At 45.8% G+C, this 27,277-nt stretch overlaps 2 long non-coding RNA genes across 3 annotated transcripts in view; one reads left to right on the forward strand and one right to left on the reverse strand.

Moving 5' to 3' along the window:
* The window catches only part of LOC131479583 (uncharacterized), a 12,612-nt gene extending 6,120 nt beyond the window's left edge, over positions 1-6,492 (reverse strand). Inside the window, exons 1-3 of one of the 2 annotated variants that reach the window (XR_009244988.1) lie at positions 6,366-6,492; positions 2,458-2,576; positions 1-37 (exon numbers count right to left, since the gene is read on the reverse strand). The exon at positions 1-37 is cut by the window's left edge and continues 479 nt beyond it. This is a non-coding gene — a long non-coding RNA (uncharacterized LOC131479583). The remainder of the gene's footprint in view (positions 38-2,457; positions 2,577-6,365) is intronic. The other variant, XR_009244989.1, reaches the window with a different exon arrangement.
* A 5,176-nt stretch (positions 6,493-11,668) lies between these two features.
* On the forward strand, positions 11,669-14,873 carry LOC131479584 (uncharacterized). The gene is made up of 3 exons (XR_009244990.1): positions 11,669-11,779; positions 11,872-12,015; positions 14,791-14,873. It is a non-coding gene; the product is annotated as an uncharacterized LOC131479584 (long non-coding RNA).
* The last annotated feature ends 12,404 nt before the right edge of the window (positions 14,874-27,277 follow it).

Below are 27,277 nucleotides of genomic sequence, written 5' to 3' on the forward strand. Positions count from 1 at the left end.
GGCAGGGCATGGGAACAAGAAGACGGAACAGTCCCAACTGCAGGGTGACGGGACATAGGAGAGGGCAGGTATCATGAATTTACTTCTTCCTTACAAAACAGTCAACAAGGTGATTTTTTTTCCCACTTGCTTTCATTTTATAGAAACAAGCAACAGAAATTTGGTACGAGATATCACATGCAGATACACAGGAACCAGGCAATTGTTTTTTTTTAAGTTTAATACAAATCATGGTTCATACAAAACATATGCCAGAATTTCCTCATGGCAAGCAATTCACTGAAGACCTGCGTGGCATCACCTCACCTCGTGGAAACAATAAGCATGACTTCCCTTTTTTATTTAGTCTTACTACTAAACCTGGTTGGAGGTCAGAGTGTGACGTACCTGTCAATCTGGACTTATAAACCTATGCTTGTCCATGTGCAACTCAGTCTAAGATTGTGTTTCTTACATTAGGGAGAAACAAACAAAAACTATCCTCCTACTGTGGCTTGCCCAGCCTTCTTTGGCCACAGGCCTGGGTGAGTTATATTTTATGGTCCCTCAGGCATTTCCAAGCCTCCCTGGGACCAGGAAGCTAATGCAGGTTAGGGGTAGGAGACTACTGGAGACCAGCCTGCGGACCAGGCTTCCCACTCTGACACTAACACACAAACATTCCTTCTGCACTGCTGTGGCAGGAAGAGCAGCAGGCTTTCAGAGTGAGCAAAGAACTCTGAGATGTAGCTTCCCCAGCCCATGATCGCAAGGGAAAAAGTGAAGAAAGATCCAGAACATGAAAGAGCCCAGAACCAGAGTGACCATAAGCTACTGAGTGGTTCTCCCTCTCCCCTCATCCTCCGTTCCTGAACGTGGTCACACCTGTTTTCTGAAGCCTGATGGCATTACTCAGATTCTAGAGAGCTGTTTTGTGCACGGGAGGTTCTCGCCTAACCCTGGAAATAAAAAGGAACGGAGATTCCTTCCAGGCACTCGCAGTCTCCAAACCTATGGGACTGGGATCCAGAAGGAAAAGCTTCTCATTTTGGCCAAGATGGCTTAGCAGAGCTGACTCTGGCCGCACTTGACCAGGAGGTGCTAGGGGAGGGAGCCGCGGGTGCTGCGTGAGGAGAGTACATATGTAGGTGTGTGGCATGCCCGGGACCTGTGTGGTTAGAACGCCAAGGGCATTTCCTAGCAGAGAGAGGACCCTCCTTTGAGTCACTAAAGCCTTTTCTCCTAAGGCTGGGAAGTCTGCCTCAGCCTCCTTTTCTGTGTGGGTGGCAGGGGAGGGAGGGTGGATCTCTACCAACCTTTATTTTTACACCGTGTGAGTAACCCATTTCTCCTTGTAAGATTCCAGAGAAATGCAGTGGGGGGGGGGGGGGTGCCTTCCTTGCTTTGTGCACACACCCCAACAGCTTCCCCAGGATGCTGGAGTGGAAGGAAACACAGCCTCGCTGCAGCACAGACCGCTCTTACTGCAGCCCCTCCATGCCCAGCTCCTCTCCCCCCCTAGACTCCAATGCCAAGCCACCAGAGTCCCCCCAGAAGATTCCCAGCTTCTGCTCTTAAACGGCTGCTTTTCCAAGGAGGAACAAGGTCTGTTTCCTGATGTGGGGCCTCAGATGCTCCAATATTATTGTGACTTAATTTTGTTGTTGCTTGTTTTCAAAGATTATCTGGAGTGAATTGTTTCTTTTGTTTACTATCCAACAAAACGACCTCTGCTAATCTTATATTTTATCTCCCTAACATATGGAAAAGCTATTTATTCTAGCCAATCACATAAAGTGGAGAAAACCCCATTTTATGGAAAGGTATATATCACTAGTCTGTTGATCATTAAAGATATGATTACCGGTGAAAACCCTCCGAAGGTGGCACATTTATGCTTCCAGGAACAGATGGGGACACGCATTTTCCTTGCAAATACTTTTGAAATTGCTCTACTGGTAGCAGTATAAAAATGATATACAGATGCCAGGGCCGGCATGGCCAGGATGAGTGCACCAGATTTACACAGTAAAGCCTTCACACGCGGGCTGTCAGTTTTGATTGATCTCTACTACACCTCAGGAACTTGTTGACTAGGTAGGGAAACAGGGCAAATAATTCACTGCAGCCAGTCAGATAATTCACACAACCAATCGGTCTGCTCCACTTGCTGGCTGTGACATACGAGCCTCCCCGACAAAGATGCATCATGTGCTAGCTTGAGCAATATTCAATGTCAAGGAAAGAAAAGGTATTAAAGCCACACAAAAGGAGCCGGACTTGTCACAGGACCGAGAAGTTGTTTTGGTAATGGGGCCAGATCCTGCCCCTACGCTAAGTCCTCCCAGCGCGTTCAGGCCCAATTGTCATTATCATATTGATTAAAAAAAAAAAGTTCATCATAGTGCAATTTTAGGTTTAACGCCAACGGATTGGGAAAGAGCAAAGAATTATCCCACAAAAGCACAACATTCTTACCGCAGGGACGTTTCCCTGTTCCAGTTCATTGATGGAGTTGATTAAGTTTAAATGAAGCAGACACTGGATAAAAGTAAGGGTATTGACCACTGGGCTCCGCGATCCGTGCTTGAAAGGACCTGATACATGCAGAAAAGCAAGATTTGCTAAATGCTCTAATCTTCAATCAAATCTTACATCAATACAGACAAAGTTTGGTAATGAGAGATTCAATGAAGCATGCGGGAGAAAGAATTAATCCTCTTGGTCTAAACTGGCTTCAACTTTGAAGCTTGCTCCGAAGGAAAGACAGTTATCTAAATGCTAAATAAGAAACTTATTGTACTTTTCATGGCATGCTAATCTTTTGTCTATTTCATCTCTATTATGTGTATGCTCATAGATTGCAGTTGTCATGGTGATTATATCTAGCCACACTCAGGGGATGGTGGTGAGAAGCCAGGCATGGAGGCGGAAAAGCCCCCCACGCAATCCACGGTACAAAAACAGATTTTTGAAGGGAAGGAGAAGTGCACACTCACTGATCCTCCGTCTTCCGGCCAGGGCTGTGGAAGGGTGAGGTGCCTTGGTGGGGAGGGCTTCAGGAAACCTTCCCACCTCAGACCTGCCTCCCCAGACAAGTTCCTGACATTTAGTCTTCAGGCTTCCCCCTCCCCTCATAGTCCTGTCCCCTTCTCTCCCCTGGAGGGAGTGACCAGTTGGGTAGAAAGGACCTTGGCAGAGAAAACTGAGGGACCTTACCACTGGCAGCCCCATCCTGCATGGCAGTGCCCCAGGCAGGAAGTTAAGTCATCTGGTTCAGACTGCCAGAGGGGTGTGAATGCAGACAGGAGAGGCCCTTACAGCCCTGGCAGGAGGTGGAAGCCACAGGGTCACCCCAGGCCTTGGCGACCAAAGGTGACCTGGGCCCTTTATGTGTTTTACAAAAGTTGCCAAATTAAGATGGGATTATAACGCTCTAGTCCTTGTCAAGGCTGAAAGGTTGGGAGCCTCAAATATGCCCCGGCAGTGTTGATGAAAAGCTTAAAAAGTAATAAAAGGGAGAAAAGAGCAAGGAAAGTAACATGTATAACTCTTATTAAATAGAAGAGCCACAGAGAGGTTGTGAACTTGAATCACTGTTTGAACTTTAATTTGTTCATTAACAGGATTTGCCCCTCACTGCGAATGTTATTACTTCCCTTTGCCACTCAGCAACAACTCTGGGCATAATGAAAGAATCTGGCAAAAAGTTAAATGCCTGGTAATTAGGTCATTTAATTGAAAAAGGGGGTTGGGATGGGCAGAGAAAGAGAGGTCCCACTGCAAGAGCAAAGTTAGGATAAAATCCGCCTGGAAGCTCCCTCCACATCTACCACTCCTGGGGGAGAGGACCTTTGGTCCTGAAAAGGCCCTACAGCAAGGCACACCCACTGCACCTTTGCCCCATGCCACCTAACCTGGTGTGAACGCCCTGGCCAGGGTGTCAGCCATGGACTGTTTCGAATGATCGGTAGTAGTATGTGTCGGCCAACTTTTCATTAAAATGTGGGGAGGCATCTTGTTGCTTTCTCCCCCTGCCCCTTTTCTAGATGCAGACAGACTTCTGTTGCCTGGCTGGCATGTAATGGGGTGTGGCAGGAGTCAGACATAATCTGCATGGTTGCCTCTTAATCAGCCTTCCAACACCAGGCTTTCTTTCCTCCCCTACTCCAGCGCCCAGTTCAAATGAATGCAGGAGTTGAGCAATGAAACACATCCCTGGACCAGCTCCGGAGTGACAAGACTAACCCGTGCTTCTACAAATTGTGTCAACACAACTGGTCTGTATTGTGTCTTCCTGAAAACCAGTGGAAGACACGCTTGGTCTGTGCTAACAACACAAAGGGAAGAGGGACTTTCAAATAGGCTACATTATAAGTGGAAGTTAAGTCCTTGGGTTCATTTATGATCAACGTTATTTCCCAAATCTGTGGGTCTATCCTAGTTGTATTCTTGACAATTCACTCTAGATATCCGGAGTCTACAAACAAAACAGAAGAACTACCCCTTACTCTTAACACTTCTGAGTCCTCCAGGACTCCTGAAAACCCTGTCAGTATCCTAATGGCCACCCTGATCACCTTGCACGTATTCCAGTGGGATGCTTCCTCTAACTCCACCTTCAGAGTGCCTGGAGGTGATCTACACTATGCCATCGCGCTGCTGAAGGCTTTGATCGCTCAGATGGCTTCCAATAAGGACAGCTCCTTAAACTGGCCTCCATCTTCCTCCCCACAATAGGGGATGTGCCAGCTGGTCTTCCCTAGTTTGTTTTCCACCAACTGCCCACACAAGGCCAGACAGCCCTCAGAGAGCGCTCTCATTGTCCTCTGAGCCCATCAAGATCATGTGTCTTTGAAGTCAGCAGCCATCATGTTAGTCATTACAAACACTGCTTCATTTAATCCTTTCAACTTAATCATATGTGCCTAAATATACTCCTTTTATGGTTGTAGGGACTGAGGCTAACGAAGTTTAAGTGCAAGAGCAGGCATTCTGCTGCCTGAGAGGCTGGCATCCCATAGCAAAGGGCCGGTTCAAGCCCTGGCTCTTCCACTCCCAATCCAACTTCCTGCCGATGCACCTAGGCAGGCAAGTCCTTGGATCCCTGACACCCACATGGGAGACTCAGATGGAATTCCAGGTTTCAGGCTTTGGCCTGGCTCAGACCTGGCTATTGACCCTGCACCTGTGTGGGAGACCTGGAAGCAGCTCCTGGCTCCCAGCTTCAGATCAGCTCAGCTCTGGCCACTGTGAGCATTTGGGGAGTGAACAGCAGATGGAAGATCTTTCTCTCTGTCTCTCCTTCTCTCTGTAAATCTGCCTTTCCAATAAAAAAAAATCTGAAAAGTAAAAGCTAGTACACTCCCATTCTGTCCCATTCTGGCATACCCCCACCCTGCTCTCATGTGCGTTTGGCTCACTCCCTCTCCCTGCCAACTGGGAGGCCTCTCAATGCCACTGCACATATCTGAAGCCCTTCTACCCTACAATTCAGACAGAAATGGCCACCTTGCATCACCACCTCAGTCTCTGGTGAAATGCTGAATTCTTCCTTCTCTACAGCACACCACTGGTCTTCTGTGCTGCAGTCTGCTTTCCCATTCAGTCGGCTCCAAGCTGACTAAGAGAGGCACCTGCTGTAGATGGCCTTGTGTCTCCTTCACTCTCCAGAGCCTGGGGGTACAGCTCTCAGCTGCCAAGCACTCATCTCATGCACTGCCATTTTGCAGGTGACTAAACTGAGGCTTAGAAAGATGAAGCAGCTTGGGCCTGGCATGATAGCCTAGGGGCTAAAGTCTTTGCCTTGCATACACCAGGATGAGCGCTGTTTCGTATCCTGGCTGTTCCACTTTCCTTCCAGTTCTCTCTGCTTGTGGCCTGGGAAAGCAGTAGGGGACAGCCCAATGCCTTGGGACCCTGCACTCACATGGAAGACCCAGAGTGTGCTCCTGACTCCTGGCTGCAGATCAGCTCAGCTCTGTCCATTGCGGCCACTTGGGGAGTGAACCGGTGGATGGAAGATCTTTCTTTCTGTCTCCTTCTCTCTGTAAATCTGACTATCCAATACAAATCTTTTTTTAAAAAAAGAAAAAAAGAAAGATTAAGCAGCTTCCCCAGGCCACTGAGTCAGTGAGTTAAAGAGATGATACTGGAACCCATACTGTTGGAATTGAACGTACCTTTTCCTTAGCCATTGCACTGTGTTGGCTCAATATACCCTGCCTTACACAATGTGAATTTCTTGAGCTGTTACATGAAGCACATTCAAGATCTCCAGAAAACACCCCATTCACCATGACACTTGTGAAGGGAAGGGACACTACTGTTACTCTTCGGCAGGTGAGGGCCCCCCAAAACTAAAGAAAGGATGAATATTGACCCACCTCTGGACATGTCACCTTGCCCCGCTGTCTTGGAGCTAGGGCCCACTGTCGGTGGGAGTCAGTGCTGCTGTCCGCATCTGCACTGGTGTTTCTGTGAGGTAGAGAGACAAAATGCCCTCACGCCTCAACTTCCGCACCTTAGAAACACACAGAGGAAAAAGAAGAGATATAAATGTTAACTTTGTTGTAATGGTTTTTTTTGTGTGTGTGGTGTGGTGGGGATAGTGTCTTGCTGTCTGTGCTGCAAAAATGAGCTACACCTATGGGAAGAATAACAAGTGCAAACACACAATATTCACATCCCAGTAAAGCCAGGATGGGAAGCTCAAGCCCGTTTCTTGTTCTCCTCTAAGACATGATGGCCTTGAGGACTAGTGAAACCTCTACAGAAAGCAGAACATGAGTGAGTTGAGGATCAAGGCCCGGAAACCTGGCCAGGCCTCTTCACGAGCAGACTGTCCCTGCCGGCATCAAGGCTGCTCCCCGCACCAGGGGCTGGATTGCGTTACTGGAGCGATGAAGCTCCTTTAGAGGCCACAGGCCCTCAGGAAGTATCAAAATAGATCAATAAATCAATAAAATCTGCAGTGGCACCTGAAACAGGAGGAATCCCACCGCACTTGTATTACTGGTTTGCCTCTAGTAGCCATGCTAAAACTAGCTCATTCGCCCAAGTTTCCAAGAGTAGGTTTCCATTTATACATATACACATATATTATATATGTGTGTATATATATACACATACTTTTTCTCATTCTCATTTATATATATTTAAATATCTGGACAGCTCAAGAAATGACCTTTGCCTTCATCTATAAAACCCCTGCACATGCACAGCACTGAACAAACTAAATCTTTCTATTTGAGATGAGGTTCACTCCCCTGTGAAGCAGACCTAGTGTGATATTGTATATTTCTCATTCAAAATTGCACCTCAAGTAACACAACTGATATATGTAAATCTCGTTCCCACCCCGACCCAGGACTCTCAATCACACGATACGATCCAATTCTCAGAGCAATTCCCCAGCTGTTCTATATTCCAGGTCTATTGTTGAATTTTAGCAGTCTATAGCTGGACTCTCTCTTTCTCAAAGAGGTGTGTTTCCAGCTACAGCCACAGGATTTCTATTACAACGACCTGGGCCCCAATAAGAGCTTCCTTAAGTCACTCTTGAAGCTATAAAAACCATGTTCAAAACGTAATATTTAGAGTCAAATTTAAAGACATTTGGGTAGCCTTTAAATCCATAGGAGATGGGCAGCATGATAGTTAGGCCATCTAAAAGGAAAGCTAAAATCATTGTCATGGGTTTGCTGGGCACCTGACCTTCCCTTGTACACCTAACATAAACTTTAGGAGTCGGGGGCTCGGCGGCGTGGCCTAGTGGCTAAGGTCCTCGCCTTGATCCCATATGGCCGCTGGTTCTGATCCCGGCAGCTCCACTTCCTCTCTATCTCTCCTCCTCTCAGTGTATCTGACTTTGTGATAAAATAAAATAAATCTTAAAAAAAAAAAAAACTTTAGGAGTCGTATCTATAGAATGGACAAACAGTTCTGGGTCTTTCTACAGAAAAAGATCTAGAACTGTCTCTGTCCACTTTGTTCACTGACCTCTTAGCTAGGTTTATAACCCTGGTATCCAGGGCTCAGCGGGTTCTCTTCCCCTAATTCTGGGCAATGATCAAACTCCTAAAAGCAGACAAGACTTTAGTTTCAGGCCAGATAAGTGAGAGAATAAGCACATTCTTTTGTCTCAACTGAAACTTGATATCCATATCAACTCTAACTTGAAAGTGGAAAAGTGGAATTGCCTTTTTGTTTTGGGGCTGTTGTCCCATTTCTTTGTTGGCTGGCTGATCTTCCCCATGTAAGAGCTTCTGCAAGACTTAGATTAAGCAGGAAAGCTTATTCATCTCTGTCCACTGGTCTTGATCTTTCCTGAATGTTATTGGTCTGGATTCCTACTAATTATTAGTGATCCCATAGCCCTCTTTATAACACTAAAGGTGTAAGTTCTGAACTTTTAGAGGAACTCCTACTCAGCAAATTACATTCACTCTGCTCTTCCTGGCTCTCCATACAATCTCAACTGGAGTCGAATTTTAACAATTGCCTGAAATTTTAAATCGTTTGCTGCTGGTTTTTAGAAAGGAATTGTAAATTCTTCCCTCAAATGGATTTAACTACAATTCAAAATCCCCAAGACCTTCATTTCTGTTTCTCTTTGTCTTTTCTCTCAGTGTCTTTCTTTTCTTTTTTTCGTTTTTTTAAAGATTTATTTATTTCTATTGGAAAGGCAGATATACAGAGAGGAGAGAGAGGAAAATCTTCCGTCCAAGGATTCACTCCCCAAGTGAGCGCAACAGCTGTAGCTGAGCCAATCTGAAGCCAGGAGCCAGGAGCTCTTCCAGGTCTCCCATGCGGGTGCAGGGTCCCAAGGCCTTGGGCCATCCTCGACTGCTTTCCCAGGCCACAAGCAGGGAGCTGGATGGGAAGTGGAGCTGCCAGGATTAGAACCGGAGACCATATGGGATCCCGGACATGCAAGGCAAGGACTTTAACCACTAGGCTATCCCTCCAGCTCCCCTTAGTGTCTTTCTAACCCCTCTCTCATGCTATGGTCTTGACTATCACATTAAGCATTTAAATGTATTAGGTTAGGAGTTTTATATTTATGTATTTTATACAGCAACATATTAATAACTTAACGATGGTGCAAAGTGATACTACATATACATTATGGAGTCTAAAGTCACTAAAATGACAAGCATTTTAGTTCACAGGTAGACCACCCCTACAGCATAAGGATAGCTGGCCTTTTTACAATGATAGAATCCTGGCTCAATACATACAAAGAAGCTAAGTTGACTTTCTTAGCTCAACACAGCACAATTCTTGGCAACTACTCTGAGTAATCCCCATGTTCATCCTGATACATTGTCTGTTCCCTACCCAATTCCATGTTCCAGAAATTAATAGCTACTTAAATCATACCACAGTTGTGAATTATCATTAAATCCAGAACCAACCTACCAACCAAATCCTATTTTAGGAATAGGTCTATTTCCAACATCTTGGCTTCTCTTCTGGTTTCACAGAAGTTTACACTCCTGAGGTGCACCTGCAGATGTCGCCCAGCATGCTTTCGCATTCAGGATCTAGGGACTTTGCAATGATGTCAAGCATTATGCAGGAAAAATTAGAACTAGAGATAGTAGGGATGTATATGCTGGGTATGTTTTTCTGTTTTTGTTGGATCAATTCATTTTAGTCAAGTAAATGCACAATTACTTGAGTTATTTTGTTTGTTTGTTTATTTAATTGCAAACAATTCTTACCTGAGGCTGGGGGACAAAAAATTAATGGTTTTGGCTTTAACTAAAATTATAGTGCTTTCACTTACATAAAAGCTGTTAGTCCCTCACACTACATAACAGCAAGGCTTTTTAAGGAAAACTTTACATTTTAAGATAGCCAAAATGATGTCATAATCCCCTTGAATACAGTTGTCCCATGAAGTTTCTGTTCAGTGTTTTAAGGAGAAAAAAAAATGGCACTGTAAATAAGGAACAAGCTGGGGAAAACTTTGTGGTTCCCAATTCATTTTTTTCTACTGACTTCCTATTTAAAGGTAGTTAATGCCCATTTGTAAAAGTGAGAACAGAGTTTTAAACTTTCCTAGTAATAATCTTTGAGGTTCCTGGAGTCAGGAGAAAGCAAACACATTTTAGTTACACTTCATTAATTATTTATTAAGTGCCTCTAGGCATCCTGTTCAGTGGCAGATGGAAGCAGAAGACCTGTAATAGATAACAAATAAATATCTATTGAATGCATAGGTGGAGGAAAAGAAAACGCCACCCTGGGTCAACATGTTTGGATTTCATTGTGAATTTCTCTCCCACACTTTAGCCTCCCATGGAATTTGGCCCACGTCACAATACAGCTTCCAACCCCAAAACTATTTGCTTAGATTTGGATTTGACTTTTCCAGCTATTCTAGTTTTAGAAAATGTTTGGTCTCCTCACCAGAGATCTCTCACTGACTTCCAGTGAACGGTTTACTGGGTCACAAAACGTCTCTGTTCCTCGGGTTTTTGTAAAACAGGAATGAGAAATTTCTCCCACTTTCCACAGACTCGGGGAGTGCAATGAGAAATATCTACAAAATGATGAATACAACTCCTTTGTTGGACATTTTGAAAGATGTTAAGCAAACACAAAATATTTTTTAGTGTGTGAATTAAAATCCTCTTACTGGTGGCCTCGGATGTTTCCTGGTAACAGAGCCTGTGAAGAACTGGTTTGTATATTACTAGCCCTTGCACAACTCACTGACATCACACTAACAACAACTCGGGACGGTGCCTGTGTCAACATCGCCCGCGTGGAAACACGTCTGCCCTACACTGACATCACGTATTAGCGTGACAGGGACCGGAAAGCCAAGCGCTAGGGGTCACGGCCAGCTTTGGACCCGGGAGGGCGCAGGGGGGACGGTCTGCAGGCAGGGACGCGCCACAGGGAAGGGCACGGTGGTCAGGCCCGGGTGTCGCCCTTTCCCCGGCTCTGCGCACGCGGTTGCTGGGAACGGTGATCGTGGCGCGGGGTCTCCGGACGCGGGGCTGAGGGCCTGGCCTTGGCCAGGCTTCTGGCAGGGGCGCGGTCCCCTACTCCGCGTCGCCCTCCCGGCGCGCGGACGGTCGAGCTCACACCCGACACCCCTCTCCTGGGTGCGCGGTGGGCCCAGCTTCCTCCCAGGCCGCAGCTCTCCTGCAGTGTCCTCCGCTGCTGCATGCAAAGCTTCCACGCCCCGCTCCCCCAGCTCCGGGAGCGCTGGCCCGCCAGGGTCCCGGTTTTAAGCCCGGCTGACAAGTCCCGAGCGCGAGGCGAGATGCGGCGCACGCGAACACCCCTCCCCCGCCCCGCCTCCAAGCAGCGCCCGAGAGAGACTCTCACCTCAGAGGAGCGGGCGCTGCCGCCTGCAGAGGGACGACAGAGGCTGCGGAATGCCCGCGCGGGGCCGAGCGCCGGGCCGAGCGCAGGGCCCTCGCTGGGGAGCAGAGCCCCGGCCCGCAGCCCGCACCTGGGCGCCGCCGCCTCGGGAGGGAGGCCTCTACTGTCGATTCGCGGAGCTGCAGCCGCTACGCGCGGCGCCGGGTGGGCCCCGCCCCGGCCCCGCCCCGGCCCCGCCCCCCAAGGGCGCCGGCTCATTCCCGGTCCCGCCACGACCACGCCCCCAGCCACGCCCTCACGCCCCGCCCACGCCCCACCAGCCGGCTTTGCCAGCCCCCCTCCATCCTCGCGTCCTTCGGGCTCCGGCGGCTGCGGCGCGCTCATTCCCGGAGATGAATGCGAGGCGACGTCGGAAACCAGTCCACCCAAATGAGCTGTGATATCCGTTTGATAGGTATAATTTATTCGAAATCGTCTCTGGACTGAAACGATCAATTAGCAGCCTGAAACGCACTGTGAAGTAAATTGTCACACTCTCTATTACAGGATGGTTATCGTATATTTATAAGGTGTGTTTTCTGCAATCAGAACCAACAAGGTGTTGAGCGATCAGTCATCAACGAGCTTCTTCAAAAAGAAAGAGGGAAACGCGCCAGCCTTGTGTGGCAAGGGGGAAAAATGCTCCCTACAGTAAGACATCCCCCTCTTTTCAATCCTGACCAAGGGCAACTGCCCCGAGGGCTGGAGCTGTGCCCTCCTGCCCATGAATGACCCCTGGCGCAGCGACACTTTGAACTACAAGTTCCCAGGCACAGCTTTTCAACTGGATAAAAGCAGACCTGGTGTGAAAGTCACTCATTTAGTCTTCCCTCTTGTTCTGGAGAGTGACGTCTTACCCTTTGCTTGGAATGTGGCTTTCTGCACTTAATCTTGCCTCTTTTCTTCTTTCTGGGGTCTCTGGGTGTTGTCCTCCCCGCTCCACCACTTGGGTGATGTTCCTTAGAGATTATGTCAGGATGATGTGAAGTTTGCACCAGCAGGGAACTGTGTGTTGAAACTGGAATCTTTGCCAGAGCTCTTCCAGGATTTATAGTTGGTTCCAAGGAAGTCGTAAGAAATGCAGATTCCTTACACTGTCTTGACTGGGCCAAGTCGTGAAGACTAATTGTTGTCCATAGGTAATGCTCAGTGATTGGGAATATACATCTAGGGCTTTGGAGTTTCCGCTATCAGAAACTTATCAGAGAATCATCCAGGAACCACGTGTCAATCATTTTTAAAAGGTTCTTATTTGCATTCAGTTGATATTTTTTTTCCTGAAAAACCTAGCTCTAGAGCCCAGCCTACTTATTACTAAGCATGAGAAAAGTTTAGCGGCTGTAAGGGTGCTCCCATGACAATAGAGTGACATTTACTGAGTCGCAGCTATGAGGGTCAAATACAGAGGATTTGCCACGTTCTTAGATAAACTTCCCCCTTGCTTCTGCAAAGGCCACTCTCGAAGAACAGAGGATATCTGGTTAGACAACCAGACTATGTCAGCATAAACATGGAAGCCTGTCTCAAAAGTCACAGGACTCAGAATGCCTGGAGGATCGCTAGGAGCCAGTGCTGTGGCATAGCAAGTGAAACCCTGCCTGTGCTACTGACATCCCTTCTGGGCTCCAGTGAGAGTCCTGGCTGCTCCACTTCTGATCCAGGTCCCTGCTAATGCACCGGGGAAAACAGCGGAAGATGTCCCAAGTGCTTGGGTATCTGCCAGCCACGTGGGAAACCCGGTAGAAGCTCCTGGCTTCAGCCCAGCTCCAGCCTCAAGGCCATTGAGGGAGCAAACACTGAATGGAAGATCTCTCTTTCTCTCGATGTCTCCCTCTCTGTTAACTGTGCCTTCCAAATAATTTTTTAAAATAAAGAGTAATATAGCAAAGAGTCAGACTCAGTGCTTTCACCTTGTTGTACGTTCCAGTGCTATTGACCTCACTTGCATTAATCGGTAATATTTATGTGCACTTTCTAATGTCTGGTACTATTCTTTAAATTATTGCAGCAATAACGGGCAAGGCTCTTTCTCTTGATGGTGAGACTTGGAGTCAGTAATTTATTCTCAGTCACCCCCTCATACGTGATGATCTTCAGTCAAACCCAATCTCCATTGCTCCTACTCTTCACCCCATTGATACCTCAAAATTTTAAGACTTTATGATTTTTTTTCCCACCAAAAACATTTTAATGGGGCTCTGGATACAATGAGAGTGGTAGGTTATGGGAAATGATACAAGGAACAACTGATTCCAAGGGAAAACTGCCATGGTTACTTATACCCTCAACATGAGTAGGTCAGTTTTACTGTGTCCTACATCCTAGGCTTTGTTTTTCAGAGCTAACTCTTGCCATTTAGCTAAACAGACGTTACTCAAGGTCAGTGGTGCCTGCTAAGCCGGGAGTCGGGTGCAGAGAAGGCAGAGCACCCTGGGGAGAAGCCTCAAGTGGGGGCTGAGGAGGCCAGAGGTCCTGGTTCCAGACACCGAAGTCTGAGCATAAAATGTAGCTTCCTAATGGACTTTCAATTACCAACATTGCTAAACTCTCCCTTAATAGACTTGTAAAGATCTGCTTGCTACCTTTTTCTCTCTTCATGTAGAATTTGTAATCAAGAGCCCGATTTTGTCATTTGGAAATACTAATTATCTAATCATGGCATGCTGCATAACGCACTTGTCTGCCCAATTAGCTAGGACAATTATTAAAATTCAGAGGCCTAATTATGTCTCAATTTAATACTGGCAAACTTGCATACAGAGCAGTAATTAAAATCCTCTCTTTGCCTCTGCCTTTAGGGCAGGGGATGATTAGGCCCTGTCAGGGGGTGTACTGAACCAAACCAGTGAAGCGTATTGTGCAACATGACCCTGCATTGTTAAGTGTGTCAACATATTAACCTGAATTCCCTTCAGCCCCCACATAATCACATTTGGTGGAGGAAAAAAGGAGCTAAAATATGAAGCATTTTATTAAAAAAACATAAATTCTTTTTAATTAATGCTATGAGAGTTCTGCTGAATTTTAGGCTTCCAAGTGCTGGAAGACATGACTGGTTCATCTAATTACTTGCAAATGTGCTCTTGTTAAAATTCTTTTTTTTCACTCATTTAAAGAAAATGACTTTTTTGTGAAATATATTATTTATACACACACACATATATATATATATGTTTAAACCTCCAGCTAGTTAGCTTCTAGTAACACAGTTAGTTACCAGCTTTGATGATGGAAAGTGATTGTTGACTTCCAAAAAATTGAAACCCAACACCGGAGGCATTAGTGGGGCGGGGTGTGTGTATGTGTGTGTGTGTGTGTGTGTGTGTGTGTGTGTAGGGCTATAATTTAAAATTTGAAAGATGGTAATAAAAGTGGAACATTAAAAATCATAATATTGAAACAAATTCAAAATATTTATCTTTTGAGCTCTTCAGTTTCATGTGTGCAATCAAACCAGCATGAGGAGACCAGAACGCTGCACAGATCCACAATGCTTCGGCAGCTCCCTAGTAGGTGGGGGTCCAGCGGGGTACCTCTACCTGCTCGCGTCTGAAACCTCCTCCCTGCGAAGTAATGAGTTCCAAAAACCATGACGACTTCCGAGCTGTTGTCCAAAGCCTGGCTTTCATTCATGATGGTTTTTAGAGATTACTCATACACTAAACTCATACAGACTGTACTTGGTCTTGAATAAAAATGAATTGTTTCTTCTGTTTCCAAACTTGCTACATGGGTAATTTCCAGAGAGCAACACACACACACACACACACACACACACACACATGGTTCCTTACTTGGATAGAATTTACTCTCAGTTAATCTCATTTTGAATCACAGGACTACCTTGTGATGTAGTAGGCAAACTAGATACGTCTCCAAGTTGTTACATGGGCCAGCTCAGACACTTGTCCAAACACACCACTCTTTACCTGCACTTCGCTTTGCTGCATTGGACAGGCTGATGAGACAAGAAATGCTTAGTTTGGCTAAATATTTAATATTACAATCACAGTATAGATACTATCGTGTTCTATTGAGACAACAAGGGAATGGTTGTGACCAACTCCAGAGGACCTTCTGTCCTCAGTCAGTGTTTATTTACAACATACTTAGTCCAAGTTGGTCCAGTGTGGTCCCTTTGGCTCATTTTCTTCCTCTTTTGAGCTTTCAAATTCTCTCATGGCCCATGATAGTATAAGCAGCTTTCCTCCTCTTGCTCTGGATACAAAGTGAATAATTTGGGGAGCATTCTGGTCCACGCCCTCTTACTAACAAAGTCATCACTGCACAGTTTCTGCAAGACACAGGCAGCTGGAGCCGGGACAAGCTATTCGGCACAGTGCTATGAAACCCAGGCGTGGGAGCTCCGCCCTCCCCCAAGACCTCCCAGGGAGCGTGCCCTGTGTCTTGAAAATGGCCCTGCTCTGAGTCTCTTTGGATGGCAAACTGAAGTGCAAATCTGTGTTCTGACTTGTCCCCATGCCTGTCAGCATGTTTTCCTCTTGTCAGCAGCAATTGACTGGTCAGGCTCACCCCTGTACAGCAATTGTAACAGCTCATTGACAGACCGGTGACCCAGCTGGACCTGATAATGGAAAACTATTGATTTTTGTGGGCTCCAGGAATCTAAAATGAACGACTGATGTAATGTCATCAATTGTCTCAGACTCTGATAACCCAGGGGGAAAAAGTTTCCAGGGTGTGCTTGTATTTGCTGACAATTGGGTTTCAAATTCTCACTGAGTATTTGTAAAGAGGCAGCCCATTTCTTAGATTATTTCCTTAAATGATCCCAATTAGTTCGACCCTTGGGCTACCATGTTAATTCTAGTGGGAGTTACCATTATCAATAAGCCCAAAAGATTTGAGACCCCACCCATTAAGGAAAGGTACTTGTAGAAGCATACTTTGGGAGCAAAATATTTAAAATATCTTTATTTATTACAAAACAAGGTCAAAGAAAAAAAAAGATTTGGGAGAAAACCAAAATATGACAGAAATTCAAAAAGTTCATGGAAAGGGGAGGAAAGGGCAATTCTGTCCATGAATCCTGATGAATGAAATCATGATAGAATTACTTTGCTTGTCTGTGTTTATTTGTAGTAGAAAGCCATGAAAGTAATGTAGACAAGCCCTGGATATGTGTTGAGGAAATCATTGTTTATTCTTATCTTTTTTAAACATTTTCTTTCTGACTTGATCTTTTCAAGCCTTCAAACATTGTCCTGTATCATGCAGGAGCGAGAGCTACTGCTTCAGGAGCCAAACCAACAATGCGTCAGACCTTATTATGTATGCCCAGTAGATAAGCCCAGGAAATGCTGTTTTATGGGATTCTGATGGGTAGAATCTCTGCTGATAACCTCTGCCAAAAGGAACTTCCTTTATGGGGGAAAGAAAAAAAAGCTATTGATCTAAGCTGTGAAGCTGATACATTTAGTTCACAATTCACTGGCAGTGAGAACATAATCATCTCGCAATCCTGAGCAAATTCAGACATTCTAAAAACAGAGCTCTGGGGACTAGACAAATCAAGAGAACCCAGAAAACACACGGTGCTTCTTCATCTGTTTAAGGGTGGAAAGAGGGGGAAGACTCAGGGCAGAGCTGGAGAACAGATCCCAGAGTGGTGATAGGTGGGCTCCTCTGGACAGGGTGCTACAGCCTTCAGACTCTGCTGTAACGGAGTTACGGCCTTTGATTAGCCCCACTCTCACAACACTACTTCTCCACCATTCTAGCACCTCAAATCAACATTGCTGTTTAATTGTCCATTAGTAAAGAGACACAAGATTGAGTCTTGAAATTAAGCTAGCATTCAAAAAAGAAAAAAAAATAATGCTGGTGTTCGGCCTTTAGTGCCTATAAAACACTTTGTTCAGGCGGCATGAGATGTGCTCTGCTCTCTGACCCATTGTACAGCACAGCCTGGGCATCAAGAGGTCAAATCCAGGGCAAGGCTTTAGCTGTCTTTTTGTTCTTCATGGTGGTTTCCAGAAGTCTTGCATCCCATAACCATGACAAATAACAGTCATTGAATTAAAAGGCAAGAAAATCTATTTTAAAAATTGTTTTTTAATATATGAGAGAGGTTTCCTTTTACTGATTTATATACTCAAATGCCCAAAATAACCAAGGCAGGATCTGAGCCACAAACAGGAGCCAGGAACTGCGTCCAGGTGTCCCGTGTGGGTGGCAAGGACTCAAGGATTTGAGGCGTCACTGCTGCCTCCCAGAGCAAGCGTTAGCAGAAAGCTGAAATGGAGAGTCCGGACTCGAACTGGGACACTCCGATGTGGCATGCAGGTGTGCAAACAGTGTCTTAACTGTTGTGCCACATGGCTGCTTCTGTTTTTAAGTATGGAAAGATGAAGGTAAACATTTTCAGATTTATCACATACTTGGGAGGAAATCATTGAATTCACTTGTCTTTGGTAAATACATGAACAAACCAAGGTAAAGTGATTTTTTTTTTTTTTAAAGATTTTATTATTGTTGGAAAGCTGGATATACACAGAGGAGGAGAGACAGAGAGGAAGATCTTCCATCCGATGTTTCACTCCCCAAGTGAGCCGCAACGGGCCGGTGCGCGCCGATCCGATGCCAGGAACCTGGAACCTCTTCCAGGTCTCCCACATGGGTGCAGGGTCCCAAGGCTTTGGGCCGTCCTCGACTGCTTTCCCAGGCCACAAGCAGGGAGCTGGATGGGAAGTGGAGCTGCCGGGATTAGAACCAGCGCCCATATGGGATCCCGGGGCTTTCAAGGCGAGGACTTTAGCCGCTAGGCCACGCCGCCGGGCCCAGTAAAGTGATTTTATAAAGCAAAGTTTAACATTTTAAAAAGCCCATAATTATAAGCCTCGGTGGCATTAAATAATTTCTTTTATAAATAATAAGAGTAGATGACAATAGATGCTTTTAATTAACATCTTGTCAAAGCAAGAGAAAATGTGGGCAGAAATCATATATTGTTTCTGGTAGCTTACAAATCATTTTTTTTTTGTAAAAGTCAAAAGAATGGGGGCACTCATCTAAATGCTTGCTTATGCACTGTATTAAAATTAAAGCACTATAGTCATCCAAAAGAAATGCTATTGATTAACGCAGTGAGCCAACCCCCAGTCATCTGGAGCCTCTTTTAGGTTTTTTTTTTTTCCCTTGATGCTCCTTATGCCCAATATGAGATCTTTTAAACTCAGATCTGTGACTTGATGGAAATGCTGAAAGATGTGATCTCAGTCCCTATACTTTTAACTTCAGGATAATGTTTTCTGACAATGTGATTCTTGCTGCTTGCCCTGTGCAATATCAGTCCTGTTCCCAGTAGTGGTTCCACAGTAGTGACACCATTTGGAAGGGAAAAATCATACTGTTTCTTCATATTATAATATCTCAAGCCCTGTCTTCTGTGTAAACTAATGGGTGTTGCAGTCCAGCCCAATTCTGCCCAACGCACACTCAGCCCCCACACAAAGCAGTGGGACTTGTAGCCTAGTTGGAGCGACCTGCATTAACACCCCACCAGGCCAGCCCCTACCTGGTTCCCATGCTTGCCAGTATGTACAGCACTGGTCCAGTATGTCCCATATTCCATTCAACTCTCATACATGTCAATGGCATTGAAGCCTAGTTCAACCCAACCAGCCCCTCTATCCAGCACACACAGCCGCTAGCAGGTGTCACTCTGTCTCATCATCCCTGCTCTAGTTCTGGTTCTTATGCTCACCAGTCAGCATGGCAACCCAGAGGGAGGTGCCCACTGATTCCCTACTGGACCCATTCCCACTCCTGGATCTTGCACTCTCCAGGTGGTTCTGCTGTTTAACTTGACAGAATTTGGCCCTCATGCCAGTATCTGTCAGCTGATGATGTAGCAAAGCCCCACCAACTCTCACCCACTCTGGCTTATGCATGAACCAGTAGGTACAGTCCCCCCAGCCTGGCTTTCCCCTGATCCAGCTCACATGAGGCCAACAGATGTCTTAGCCCTGTCTCGCCTTGTCTACCCCCAGTCCCAGCTCTCATGCTCACCACTGGGAGTGGTGGTCCAACAGGGGAGCCCCAAAAGCCCCCTACTAGGTTCAACCACTCTCCCCAAGGTTTTAGGTGTGTTGATTGGGCATTGCAACCCAGTCTGGCATGGTTCGCCTCATCTGGGCATTTGCCAGTGGGTGCTATAGCTTGGCTGGGCCCAGTCCACTCCCAATTCTTACTCATGCTGGTGGGGACTACAGCCTAGCCTAGCAAAGCAGCCCAGGCAACCTAGGCAGGCTCTTCAGCCCAGACCCTAATGTAAACTGGCTGGTATTAGAGCCCAACCTGGCTTGGCCCACATACCATTCTGGTGCTCAGATTTGCCAGTGGGTAATATGAACTGGCCTAGCCTGGCTCACCCCAGACTTGAGCCAAAGAAAGGTAAGTCTGGGTAGTGTAACCTGGTCTGATCTGGGTTGCTCCCTATCTTGGTTCTTGCACTCTCCTCCAAGGACTGTGTCCTGACAGAGTTCCCCAAGCTTCTCCATCAGAACCTCTCTCAATCCCAGATCTCATTCCCATCGTTGGGTTCATGGGCCAGCCCTACTTAGTCCACCTCCTGTCCTAGCAGCAACAGTAGCCTTTCCAGACTGGCCCTCACACATTCTGGTTTTCACTGTTGGGTGTTACAGCTCAGCCAAGCTCACGCATGTCTCAGCAGGGGCAGAGACCTAGCCTAGCCTGTCCTACATCCACCCTGGTTCTCACGATCACCAGTGGGTGCTGGAGTCTAGCCCAGTCTGGTACACCCTACACCTTGTACACACTTGTGCCAAGGGAGACTGCAGCCATGTCCAGACCTGACTACAGCCCCCACTCTGGCCCGCATGCTCATCAGTAGGACCCACAACTAAGCCAGGGCATGCCTTTAACTCCCCAACCAGTCCTGATCCCAGCTACAGATCTCACATGTGCCAGTCATTGCTCTGACCTCTCTTGGCATTGTCCCTTACCATTGTCTTGGCCTTTGCCTTTGGATGCTGTAGCATGGCCTGATTTAGTCTGCCCCCAGTCCCAACTCTCACTGGTGGGTGTGGGTGCTGGAACCTGGCCCTGCTCAGTCTGCTCTCATCCCTGGCTCATGCAAATCAGTAGGTATGGCAGCCTAGCCCAGCATGACCTGCACTCCATCCTGGTTTCTGCACTTGCCAGTGGGCTATAGTTTGCTTGGTCCCACTCAGTTCACCCCTTTCCAAAACCAACTCATACTCTTGCTAACAGATGGCTCTACCCTGCCCAGCCTGCTCAACATCCAAGCCTAGATAAGGTGCTCACCAGTGGGAGCTATGACCCCACTAGGGGAGTTTCCCAGGTTCCCCCACTCAGGCCACTCCTAGACCCAGATTTCACTCATGCCAGTGTGTGCTTGGCCCTTTCCCATTATGGGCTGTCCCATCCACCCCAGCCTTTTTATGAGTTGGTGTGGCGTAGCCTGCCCAACACCCTGTTTTAGGGTGCTCATGCAGGTGCTGCAGCCTGGATCTGCCCAACCTGTTCCCAGGCTCAGTACTGGTGAGCATTGGTGAGGTCCATGGGCATGCCTAGTGCAGTCTATCACTGTCCCAACACTCAAGCTAAGCAACAGGACTTGTTCCATAGGGTTGGGTCCACATATGTCCCACAGAATTCACCCCTAGGCCTGGTTCTTTTGCCAGCTGGCTGGTGTCATGGCTCAGTCTAATGTGACCCATCCCCTGATCCAACACTCGCTGTCAGGTACTGGGATCTATCCCTGCTAGACAGGCTCCCAGCCATAGCTTGTGTGTGCGCTGACATATGGAGGTCAGTCATGTTCCATGCTAATAAATCCAACCCAGTACTCCCATGTGGCTTGGCGCATCAGTCTGACCCAAAAAGATCTTCAGGTCTCTCCCCTCCAAACCACCAAGTCTCAATCCCCTTACTTACTTGCAAGTACAGTGACCTTGTCATTGCGTGTCCCTCAGGATTCACTCCTCACCTACACATACAGTGGCCTTATGCATGGATATTCCTAGGCAGTAATTCCATATACCCAAGACCTGAGAGCATGCTGCTGAGTGGCCAGCAGGTGAAGCTGGTGCTGACTGGTGCTCTGGCCACCCACAAGCCCAGGATCCTTCTCCTGCCTAGCAGTTGTGGATGGGAAGCTATGATCCCCAGAAGGAAGCTGGGTCCAGCATAGGTTCCCCCAGCCACAGCCACATGGCTGGAGGATCCAGACACCTGTGCCTCTGCTCAGACTTATCTGGACTCCACCCACCAACATGGTAGCAGTGTGTAGAACCATGGTCCTGAGCATGCCCAGAATTATCTGAGGTCTGTTCCTAGCACGACTGCAATGGAGGTAGGAAATTCTCAGACCTTGGGCTTGGACAAGCCCAAGATCCTATCCCCACCCAGCAGCCATGGATGGGGAGCCAGAATCCCCAGCAGGAAGCCTGGCCTGTCACGGGTTCTCCCAGCCACAGCCACATGGCTGGGGATCCAGACTCCTGTGCCACTCTAACTAATTTGAATCATTTTCTTCATGGTCTATATAGCTACTTACAGATTTGCTCATTTTGTTTCTTTCAAAAAACCAACTTGTAATCAACTTTCTTTGGCCCTTTATTAAGAAGTGGTTAATTTTCATACATTTTTGCATTTCCCAATTTTCTTCCGTTATTAATATTTTCAATCATTTGTGGTTGGAAAACATACCATGTAATTTTAACCTTTAAATTTATTGGGACTTTCTTTGTGGCCTAACAATGTTTTATCCTGGAGAAAATATCAGATGCACTTGAAAACAGTATGAATGTTATTGTTGGAATGTTCTATGATGCAGTAGATTTATCCAGCCTACAATATTGTCCAAGTTTTTCATTTTCTATTACTTTATCCTTTATTAAGAGTGAAGTACTGAAGACTATAGCCATTACTTTTGAATTGTCTGTTTCTTCAGTTCTGTTGATTTCTCCTTTGTGAATTTTAGTGTTTTGTCATATGTTCATGTTATATAGGTTTATGAGATTTATTATTGGAAAGGCAGACTTCCAGGGAGGAGAGAAAAGGATCTACCTGCTGGTTTAGTACCCAGATGGGCACAAAGACCAGAACTGAGCCAGGAGATCTTCTGCGTCTCCCATGTGGTGCAGTGTCTCAAGAACTTGGGCCATTCTTAGCTGTTTCCCATATCATAAGCAGGGAGCTGGATCGAAAATGGAGCAGCTGGGACCCAAACTGGTGCCCATATGGGATGCTCGCACTTGCAGGCACAGGATCTGCCAGTTCAGCCTTCACACCAACTCTATCATATACATTATGATTAAATAACTTTAAAGATTATTTAAGAGGAAGTTAAAGTAGGAGGGAAGAAGAGAGTTTCCATCTCCTGGTATACTCTAAATGCCCACACGTATGGTGAGGGGTGGAGTGCTGAAGCCTGGAGCTAGGAACTCAATTCAGATGTCCCACAAAGATGGCATGAATCCAAGTATTTGAGACATTACCACTGCCTCCCAGGGGCCGTGTTAGCAGGAAGGCAAAGTAAGAAGTCAGAACAGGAAATTGAGTCCAGGAACTCCAATGTGGAACATAGGTTTCTGACTGGCATCCTAACAGATAAGCTTACTCCTGCTACTTTTAACGGCTTGATCTTTTATTCCTGTTTGCCTTTAGTAACAATTTTTGCCCTAAAGTTTAGGTTTTCTGACATTAGTATATCCATTCTAGCTCTAGTTGCATAGAAATTCTCTATTCTTTTATTTCTGTAATTGATTCTAAAATTAATCTCCTGTAGAGACAATAAATAGTTGAATTATGTCTCTTTATCCACCCTAATAAAACCTTCCTATAGCAATTTTTAGATGCAGGGTCTGATTGTAACATACTCTGTATTTTATTTTTCTGAGAATATTTCAATTTCTCCATTTGGCCTTTACTTTTGACAGATCACCAAATATGAAACATTTGGTTGATGTTTTTCTGAGTCCTTTGGTTTCTAAAGGCAAACCAGTTATTAATCTGACATAGGATTCTTGGTGTATAAACAGTCACTCTTCTTCTTCATGTTCTCAAGACTTTGGGAGCTTGGTTATGATTATGTCTGCTTATGTATTGGATGTGTAACTTTTTCAAAAAATTTGGAAAGCCATTGAATATAAATTCATCTAACACTTTCTGCCCTGTTCTCTTTCCTTCCAGAATTCATATTATGCTCACATTGATATGCTTGATAGCAGTGTCCCAGAGGTATGAGGGTCTATTCACTTTTCTTTTTTTTCTCTTTCTCAGTTTGGATAATTGATCTATTCTTTGGTTGTTTCTGATAGCGTAAATCTGCTATTGATCTCATCCAGTAGTTGTCACTCGTTACATTTTCCAGCCCCAGAATTTCTATTCTTTTACTCTTCATAAATTTTCTTTATTGAAGGCCTCATTGTGAGACACCATTCTTATTTCTCCACATATTTTACATGTGGTTTCTTCTGAACATACTCCAAAAAGCTGTTTTGAGTCTTTTTTTTTTTAATTATTTTATTTGAAAGGCAAAGTTACAGAGAAAAGAGAATTCTTTCAACCACTGGTTCCCTCCACGAATGATTGCAATAGCTGGAGCTGGGGCTGGGGCTGGAGTTGGGTGAGGCCAGGAGCCAGCAGCTCCGTCCAGGTCTCCTCCCAAATGGGTGTAAGAGCCCAAACACCAGGGCATCCTCTGCTGCTTTCCCAGACACATTAGCAGAGAACTTGTTTGGAATTGGAGAGGCTGACTTGAACCAATGCGCATATGGGATGTTGGCATCTCAGGCAGTAGCCTAATCTTCTGTACAACATGGCTCCTTGTTTTCTTAAAGAACTCATTGATTTAAAAACTACAATGGAGGCCTTTTGCACCAGTGCACTCAGGGTATTGGGGTCATGGAGTCCTGAGTGAAGGAGAGAGCCAGATTGGGTTAACCAACTGTATCCACATGCACACATGAGCCAGATTAAGTGTACGCTGGCTGGTTGAGCTTTGCTGCAGCATCAGCTTGTAAAAGCTTGGACTGGGGGCAAGCCCTGTCAAGTTAGACTGTAGAACTTCCTGGACAGTGTAAGATCCAGGAATGGGAGTGGGCCCAGTAGAGAAACTGTGGGCACCTCTCTGCTGGGCTGCAACTCCCATTGATGAGCATGAGAATCATGCCTGAGCGTGGGCCTGGCTTGACAAGTGGTGGCTTCTTCCAGCATGATTGTAGGCTGGATAGTGGGGTCAGTTGAGTTGAGCTAGGCTTAAATGCCCATTGACATATATGAGAGCTGAATGGGATGTGTGATAGACTGGACCAGTCTGCTGCACATACTAGCAAGCACAGGGATCAGTGCTGGGAACGGGTCTAGTGCGGTGATAGGGAGTCATTCCGACTAGGCTGCAGTTCCCACTGGCATACATGAGAGAGCTGAGTGTATGGTGGTCAGAGTTGGGCTGGGACCCAGCATCCATTGGTTTACACAAGAAACAGGGCTGGAGATAAAACTACCAGTGTGTGCATAGGCTGATATCGGTGATGGACAGAGCTGGATCTTGTACTAGCAGGCACACAGAATCAGGTCTGTGATCACTTTGGGGATCTCCCCAACTAAACCACTGGATTCAAAAATCCAACCATGGGGAGAAGTGTAGGATCTGTGGTCTGACTGTGAAGTACATGTGTCAGACTGGGCCCCTTCAGTAACTTAGCTGGAGCAGTGGATGCTCCAGATGCACATGGAGGATATGGCAGTCCATTGGGGCCTGCAGAGGACATCAGGTACCATAGCAGAGGAAGGCGAGCAGACCAAATTGTACAAATACCCCAGCCAAACGTTGACAGCAAATATCTGGGTGAATGGAAATTCTAACGTGGACCCCATCAGCCAATGGAACGTGGAAAGATTTCCTTATTTTTGAATCGGCAAGATCGTCAGCACTTCAGAAATACTGAAACCACTTGAGCAGAGCCCTCAGAGTATGCTCCACATTGAGGAACCTGGGATGACATCAGGTGGCCATTCCCCATCCCTAACTACTGAGGTGGCTGGGAGGCTGAGTGGGGCTTCCTGTCCGACCTCTCTTTCCCCCAGATACGGGAATAAGATAAAGAAAATTTTGAAACAATAGTCTCACGCTCTTTCCCCTAATCCTCAACACTTCCTACTCCAATCAACTATGTAAACATCATCAAAAATAACCTTTTAAAAAAGCATATTTAAAATATTTTCATAATACTAATATTTTATCTGAAAAATGACCAACTAAGCTTAATAAAATTTGATAATATTAAAAAAAATAGAATGTAGGCAATTGGTGGAGTAGGAGAGGAAAGGGGGAGCAAGCTCAGTCTTCTATGTGCTGACTCAGCCTCCCAATGCTCTCAACAGTCAGAGCTGGGTCAGCCAAAGCCATTGTCTGAATCATCCTCTGGGTCTCCCCCATGGGTGGAAGGAGCCAACTATGAGGCTATGATCCACTGCCCTAGGGTCTATTAACATGAAGTTGGACTGGAAGTACAAAAGCTGGAACTCCAGTATGGAACGTGGGTATGCAAGCAGCAGCTTAACACTATGCACCATGATGCCAGTCCTTGGCTTGAAGCTTTTGTTTACACAAGTGTGATGTCTCAACTTCTGGTCTTAATAACTCTTTTTCTTCCCTCTGAGCTTGGACTTTCTCTTATTTCTTTTCATGCCTTACAATCTTCCATCAAGAACCACATACAGTGAATATTATGTTAAGTCAGAACTAGATCTCTTTCCTTAGGATTTGCTAATTATGGTAGTAGTTGTTTGCTTAGTGACTTTACTGAATGTATACCATAAGAAGTGTGTTCTGTGATGCCACCACAATCACTACTTGGTTAGTTGTGTGGCCAATTTGTAATTTCAATGTTTATTTAAATGCCTCAAACAAACAAACAAACAAAATCTTTGCTCTGTGTGTGTGTGTGTGTATTGGGGCATACCTTAGGTATGCAAGTTGGGCTTACAAAGCCTCAAGATCAGCCAGATGTGACAGCCTAGGACTTTACTGAAAATACACATCTTTGTATGCACATGGCCTTCCAAAGTTCAAGACATAAGTCAGAGTTCAAACTTTTGTTTTTATGTTCAAACTTTTGTTTTTATGTATTTGAAAGGCAGAACAACAGAGAGATAAAGAGAAATCTTTTATCTACTGTTTCATTCCCCAAATGCCTCGTGCACCTGGGGCTGACCTAGGCTGAAGACAGGAGCCAGAAACTGCACCTGGACCCAAGTATGCAAGTCACAACTTGCTGCTTTGCAGAGTGTGCTTTAGTAGCCGGTGGATTGGAAGCAGAGGCAGGACTTAGTCTAACTTCACTATGGTATTTAAGTGTCCCAAGCAGCATTTACACAGTAGTTCAGCGCTTTCAAAGTCTATGAATATCTCATTCTCCTGCTTTTGCTCACCTTTTATTCTTGCCATCAACTGTTGTCAACTTTGGCTGCAGCTACTTGCAGCATTTCTAATGAAATTTTAAGTATCTCAACGCCTGTTACATAGTACTGGGCAAGTTCTGATTAAAGCTGAATGGAAGCATTTCTAGCCGGCCTTGCAGAAAGCCACCCGATAGGTCGACTCATGGTAATTCCTGGTGAATGAAGCATAATCTGCTCCCTTTAGGCACCTGGAGAGTGGGAATGGGAAAAGGGTATATTAATTCCAGCAAACTGTTATAACAGACTCAAATGTTTTTCTTGAACAGGCAGGCCTAAGGTGGTTAACTTCTACGGCTCTGAATAAGTCGTTACAATTTTTGCCATTTTTTCCCTTTGTTGTTACGGAGAAAGGATATTTCAGTTGGCCATTTTCACTGATATTATTCCTTACTGAGTCCTTGTTAATACAGGCAGCAGAAGGAACACTGAAAGTCTT

The sequence above is a fragment of the Ochotona princeps genome, chromosome 2 (genome assembly GCF_030435755.1).
Source record: "Ochotona princeps isolate mOchPri1 chromosome 2, mOchPri1.hap1, whole genome shotgun sequence".
Lineage (NCBI taxonomy): Eukaryota > Metazoa > Chordata > Mammalia > Lagomorpha > Ochotonidae > Ochotona > Ochotona princeps.